General features: G+C 38.6%; 1 long non-coding RNA gene across 1 annotated transcript; it reads right to left on the reverse strand.

The window, feature by feature from the left end:
- Positions 1-1,487: 1,487 nt before the first annotated feature.
- On the reverse strand, positions 1,488-5,421 carry LOC139076347 (uncharacterized). The gene is made up of 3 exons (XR_011527874.1): positions 5,294-5,421; positions 3,537-3,602; positions 1,488-1,601 (listed from the first exon to the last, which is right to left on the reverse strand). It is a non-coding gene; the product is annotated as an uncharacterized lncRNA (long non-coding RNA).
- Positions 5,422-7,475: the final 2,054 nt, after the last annotated feature.

Raw genomic sequence — 7,475 nt, forward strand, 5'->3', positions numbered from 1 at the left:
GTCAGGATGTGGGGAGCTTCTTCCATAAAGCAGAGTCTGATGGCTGGAAGAATCTAGAATTATATCAGAAGAAAGGAAAAATTAGTGGGAAATGACTTGACTTTACACTCGATGGTTTGGAACATTCCAGAGTCGAGAGAAGTTCTTCTTGTCACACGTGATTTCATAATAATTACGGCCAGCTGTGCCTGGGCAATTCAGGTCAAGCCAGATGCCAAAACCCAACTCAAACACTTACAGGAAGATCCTCCTCATGAAAAGCCTCCTAACATCCTGTAGAAAATCAGAAAAGGTAAACTATGTTATCTCTTCCCATTCTGCCAAAATGTTCTTCTCCTGACTACTGATAACCTCTATGGTTTTCATTTGTGTATCTGAAGCTAACGTTAGTGATGTTCTATTGTGTATGCATGGAAGAATTCTTAAAAAGAAAAAGAAGCCTTCATTAACAACTTTTCCATTCTGTTGGGATTTGTTCGTGGATCCCTGCCCTTACCCGTAAGCCAGACCAACTCACCCATAAGTCACATATTTGTTGGCAGCCGTCTCAGCATCTCTGTGAGTTGAAGAGGAATTGAGTGGCTGGGGGGATGGGTTGGAAGGAGGGAGAGTTTTGCTATATGCTCTGTTGTAACTTTTGAATTTAGATGGAAAGATATGCAAAAATTTTCTAATCCACAAAGTAAGCGCTATTAAACAATTTTTTTTCAGTAGAAGAATACATTTGTTTGCTGACTGGCTTGCCTTAGCTATAGAAGTTTTAGTTGACATGAACTACACTTTAGAGACTGGAAAGTTATTTTCCTCCAAGTCATATAAATGATATTCTTTCTGTTGAATTGTGGATTTCTTGAAGTACATTAAACTGTGGATCCTTTCATCTCATGATTCTTTCACTCCTACTTCAGAACTATTATTTTTTAAGCTACAGCTAAGAAAGACTTCCAAGAAAGCATACGGCGTTTTGCCTCAGTAGCACTAAAGAAGGCCAGGCCTTAAAGTGGTGTTGGGGGTTTGCCTGGTCCCAGGGCTCCTGCTTAACTCAAGCTGGCTTGCTCCTTCTCCAGGCTCCTGTTTCCATTGGTCACTTTGTTGTAGCTGAAGGGGAGGTGGAGCAAGAGCCCAGCTTGTCCTGCTATTTGCCATGGTGACTAACTTGGGGCTAAATGTAGAATTCACCGAATTCCTGAAGTTGACTCACTTCCATCCAAAACCCTTGGGTTGGGGTTGGAACTCAGCTCAGGCTTGCCAAGGGGCTGCTGGCTGTGGATGATCTTATCTGCACCAGTCCAGGGCTGTTCTCTGTCTTGGGGACGTGAATCCAGCTTGTTCTGGAACAAATTGATTTAAAAAAAATGGCTTAGATATTCTGAGGTGGGAAAGAGAATTCAGACAAGAATATTTGGAGTGGGTCTTAGACTCATCTGAGTTCCTTGACCAGTAGAAGCTCCAACAAAGTAGCCTCTTCCATCTGTCCCAGGACTGACCACAGTGTCAAAAGCACAGCAAGAAATAGACTGGCTTCAGAAGTGCAGGGAGCGCACACAACTGGATTCCCTGTTTTGGTTACCATCAACCACATTCCTGGATTCTTCTGATTCCTGCAACAGGATCAGTTTAGAGATACAATATTTTTCTTAAAGGCATTTTAGACTTTTTACTGAATAATTCAACAACGGGTAATGGAACTCAAATTATTGACCCCTAGGTTTCCCCTATTTGGGGAAAACATATACTCATTTTATAGATCAGTGGTCTCTAAAATGAGGTGTTTGTACTTAATGGATGTGCAAGGCAGTCTTTTGGAGCACAGTAAGAAAATATTTGAACTTAGATTTATTTTTGTCTAAAATAAAACAGAAATTAAGCTTTACTAGTATTTCCTAAATGAGTTGACACTGGTCTCCTCTCAGCCCACATGAGGGAAGGTCAGGTGTTCTGGATGATAGAGGAGAAAACTGGAGGAAATCCCATAATTTGGAAAGGTTAATGGCATCACCATAATTTAGTTTTTAGTGTACTGGGAAACACTGCAGTTTATGTGTGACAGGTTGCATGGATTTACAAGTTTTATAACCTAGTTTTGATAAAACCAACCCTTAGAAAAATAGGCTAATGGCATAAAAATATTTCTCTACTGGAATCAGACAGTAAAGCTAATAACAAAATGCAAGCGTAAGTAAACAACAAGAATATGGTAGTGCAGACACCTCTCTTCTTCATCCGTCATGTGAGGTAAAAATCAGGACCATCTTATTTAACTCATGGTCTCAACCAAAAATAGTAGTGAGAGCAGAATTATGGTTATTTCCTCTTTATCTCTTCCTTTTGAAATTTGTATTTTTGTAAATATTTTTTAATCTATATAATATGTTAAAGGAGTTTTATATGTATTTAATTTTATAAATAAACATTTCATGAGTGATCATGCTCAAACTTGTTTTACTGATAAAATGTGCCATCAGGGGCCAGCCCCATGGTCTGGTGATTAAGTTTGGTGTGCTCCACTTCAGTGGCCCAGGTTCAGTTCCCAGGCACAGACCTACACCACTTGTCAGTGGCCATGCTGTGGCAGTGACCCACATGCAAAATGGAGGAAGAATGGCACAGATGTTAGCTCAGGGGCAATCTTCTTCAAGCAAAAAGAGGAAGATTGGCAACAGATGTTAGCTCAAGGTAAACCTTCCTCAGGAAAAAAGAAAAGGGCAATCAAACAGTTTGGAAACTATTGTTAAAAAGAGGCAAGCTAAAGCAAAAGAATATTCAATTATTTCTCCAAACTCACAAAAAAAAAAAAAGAGTGAGAGCCAGAAATAAGTTCTATCCTTCTAGGGTCCCCATCACAGCAGGCTCTCACCTCTCAGGGTCTCTGTAATTCTCTAAACTGCTACCTCCTTAAAATATTCTTTCTAATATATGCGTGAATTAAATCTGTGAGGCAGTAAAACAATGCTGTGTAAAGAATAAAGGTCCTGGAGTCAGACAGCCCTGGGGTGTCACTGGGACCCTGCAAGGTACTAGCTCTGTAACTCTCAGAGTTTCACTTTTCTCATCTGTCAAGTGGGGGTAAATAACCACTCAGGGTCATTATGAGGATTAAGTGAATTAATAAATATAAAGTCTCTGGCTCCTGGTAGCCTTCCCTTCCCCACTCAATTATATTTTAATTATAATTCATAAAATTTAACTCTAGAGAGTGAGGTTGGTCCAAATACTTCCATAAGTCAGGAATCCTGTGGAAACAAATCATTCCCTCCATCCCTAATATGCTCTCACACACCACCCTACTCTACCTGAGACACCTGCACTAAAATTCTCCCCACACTCAACACTGAATCCCTCTAGGATGCTTCATGCTGCCAAAGAGCATGTCCAGTTTCCATGGACATGGAATACTAATGGACCATGACACTAGGAAACTGAGTACTGGAAATCATATCTCCTGGGGAGTTGTATCAGAATCTGAGGGGTGGTTGTTTGACAAAGTAGATCAATATAAAAGTGTAATTTTATATTTGTAAATAAAAAATACTTACAAAATATATGCTACAAAAGGTAAAACTCAACAAGCCATCTTGGACGGTGGGGGCATCCAGAAGAAACTGTGATTATAATGAGAGAAGAGAAAGAGTGAGGGAAGCCCCCATAAGTGGGCATTTCAGAAACAGGAGTGGGTTTGAGAGTTTTACGTGCATAAAAGGGGGACAAGTTTTTTAAAATGTTGAGCAAAAGGATAGGCAAAAGATTTGAATAGACACTTCACCAACAAGGACGTTCAGGTGGCAAATAAGCATAAAGAAAGATGCTCAACATCATTAATCATTGGGGACATACAAAATTAAAGTCACAGTGAGTATCACTACACACTTTCAGAATGGCTTAAAAACGAAAAAGAAAAAACTGAAAACAACAAGTGCTGATAACGATGAATTCTCATACTTTATTGGTAGGAATTCACAATGGTACAGCCACTTTGGAAAATAGTCTGCAAATTTTTTATAAGGTTAAATATATACTTAGTATACAACCGAGCAACCCCACTCCTAGATATTTACCCAAGTGAACTCAAAACTTACGCTTCTGCAAAACCTATACGTAGATGTTTATAGCAGCTTTACCATAATCACCCTAAACAAGAAACAATTCAGATGTCCTCCAACTGGCGAATAGATAAACTATGATATATCCTCACCCTGGAATACTACTCAGTTATAAAAAGGGGCAAACTATTGGTCCATACAACAACATGGATGAATCTCAAATACCTTTTGCTAGGAAAGAAGCTGGAACCTGAAGCCTACATATTGTATGATTCCATTTACATGACATTCTCAAGAAGGTAAAACTATCAGGACAATTGCTAAGAGTTGGGGATAGGAAAGGGGTTGACTGCAAAGCAGCAGCATGAAGGAATTGTCCTGTATGTTACTCTGGTGGTAGACACATACATGACTCTGTGCGTTTGTCAAAATCCATAGAACTGTATAGCCCAAAGGATGAATTTTGCTGCATGCAAATAAAAAAAAATCAACCAGCTTGTCAGAGGCTCAGGATGGCATGCAGATTGTGGTAAACGGATCTGGCAGTGTTACAAATGAATGGTTTAACCACGCTTAAGGGGGTGAGGAAGACAGGAGGCAATCTAAGTAACTGGAAAATAGTGTTTTGAGTGGATACTGTAAGGCTAAAGATAAGAAAGAACTGTACACAAACATTATACCATACTTGTGAGTAAGTTTGTCTCTCACAGGGTATGGGTTAGCAATTTTGAAACTATTTTACCTGTATACCAGGGTTGAACAAATAAATAGATATGTTGTAGATGATGAGGGCCAGCTACGAATAAGCAAAGAAAGAATGCTGGAACAAACCCTATGGTGCTGGACTGGGTAAGAAGTATTAGCGTTAACTCGTGTGTGTTTGTGTACTTTTAACGTATAATTAGACAGATCAGGGCTTCTCAACTTTGGCACTATTGACATTTTCAGCTGGATAATTCATTTTTTGTGCCTGTCCTGTGCATTACAGGATGTTTAGCAGCATCCCTAGCCTTTGCTCACCAGATCCCAGTAGCATCCTCCCCCAATCTGTCACATCCCAAAATGTCTCCAGACATTGCTAAATATCCCCTGAGGGAGGCAAAATTGCCCCAGATCGAGAAGCACTGAGTTAGATATATACAGAAGTAAATATAGACTTGCGTGGATACATGGGTTAGTATGTATACAATATTTCCTAGCTCTGTTCACTGAGGGCTTAGAAACAGTGACACACAAGCAAGACATGAACTCACCTACTTCCCAGATTTTGGTTTCTAAATACGATTCTCCAATGAAAGGCATTAGGGCTCCTTAGAGAAGTGGTTGACTCCAGGACTGGTGTAGGGAAAATACAAAATGAGTCTGAAGCATCTCCTGGTGCTACAAAATAAGAAAGTGCTCAAAAAACAGAATGGGGGGCTTGTTGAAACCTGAAAGAGCTTCCAATAGCCAAGCTGGAACAATGTGAGCAAGAAGATAAATAACAAAATATTGGCTTATAATGCCAAGAACATAATAAATATTTATGAGTCTATAGTGTTGGAAATGACAGAAAGGACAACTCTTTATTCCAGAAGAATTCAAGATTATAAATGTAGAAGGAATGAAGAAAACCACGTAATCATTTGAACTCCACAGTAAGTCCTAAATTAATGCTAAATTAGTGGGTGAAAGTTTAAGGAGAAACATGATAGGAGAGAAACCTGGCAGACATTACCTTAACCAAATAATCAATGTTATCACCACCGGCAATTAAGACGTACCAATATTTTCTACTCCCTGATATGATGCAATGAGAAGGGCATATCACTTCTGTGGTGTTCTTCCCCCAAATCTATAACCTCAAGCTACCCAGGAGACAACATCAGACAAACCCAAACTGAGGGGCATTTTACAACATACCTGAGTAGTAGTCATCAAAACTGTCAAGATCCCAAAAGATAAAGAAAGACTAAGAAATTGTAACAGATTGTAAGAGACCAAGGAGATATGACAACTAAATGCAATGTGGTGTCTTGGAACAGAAAAAGGACCTTAATGGAAAACTGGGGAAATCTGATTAAAGTGTGTAGTTCAGTCAACAGTCTTGTATCAGTGCTAATTTCTTAATTTTGCTAATGGCATCATGGTCATGTAAGGTGTTAACGTTAGAGGAATTGAGTGAAGACTATACGAGAACTCTCTGGAATGACTATTTTTGCAGCTCTTTTAAAGTCTAAAATTATACAAAAATTAAAAAGTTTTTTGAAAGACGAGACTCACGAAATATTCTTCTGCATGAGATGCTCAGTCTAATTATAACACACAAATTATATTCCAATTGCTATTCACTAGCCTTAAAAATGAGTAAATATTCTACAACCTTCTACCAAAGGTACATGGTAATTAAGGTAATTAAGAAACTCTGAGAAGCCCTGTCCACCATATGTTCTTTGGTGTCAATAACTTTTAAGGAATAGAACGTTCAATCCTATTTTTCATGGATCTTTAAAACATGCCATATTTTTTTCCTATAAATTGAGAGTCTGATAGAACCTAAAAAAGAGGATATAGCTCCAAAGTACTTCTTAGAATCATGTTTTTATTGAGATAATTTACATATAATGTTATATTAGTTTCAGGTATACAACATAATGATTCAATGTATGTATACACAGTCACGTGTTGCTTAATGCTGGGATATGTCTTGAGAAATGAGTCGTTGTGCGAACACCATGGAGTGTACTTACACAGACCCGGGTGGCATAGCCCACTACACACCTAGGCTGCATGGTACTAACCTTATAGACCACCGCCGTGTACGTGGTCTGTCATTGACTGAAACGTCATTACGTGGCAGCATGACTGCACTGGGAAATGATTACCATATAAGTCTAGTTAATATCCATCACCACACATAGTTACAATTTTTTTTTCTTGTGATGAGAACTTTTAGGATCTACTCTCTTATCAACTTTCAAATATACAATACAGTATTATTAACTATAGTCACCATGCTGTGCATTACATCCCCAGGACTTAGTTACTTTATCACTGGAAGTTTGTACCTTTTGACCACCTTCACCATTTTTCTCACCCTTCCCCTCTCCCCCCGACACCTCTGTCAATCACTAATCCATTCTCTGTATCTATGAGTTCTGGGTTTTCTTTTGTTTTTTGTTTTTGTTTTTGGATTTTACATATAAGTGACATCATAGAGAATTTGTCTTTGTCTGATCTATTTCACTTAATATAATACCCTCAAGGTCCATCGATATTGTTGCAAAAGCAAGATTACCTTCTTGTTTATGACTAAATAATATTTCACGTTATATATATACACACACATCACCTTTCCTTTATCCATTAATCCATCCATCCATCCATGGACACTTAGGTTGCTTCCATGTCTTGGCTATTGTAAATAATGCTGCAATGAACAAAGGGTGCATATCT

The sequence above is a fragment of the Equus przewalskii genome, chromosome 16 (assembly GCF_037783145.1).
Source record: "Equus przewalskii isolate Varuska chromosome 16, EquPr2, whole genome shotgun sequence".
NCBI lineage: Eukaryota > Metazoa > Chordata > Mammalia > Perissodactyla > Equidae > Equus > Equus przewalskii.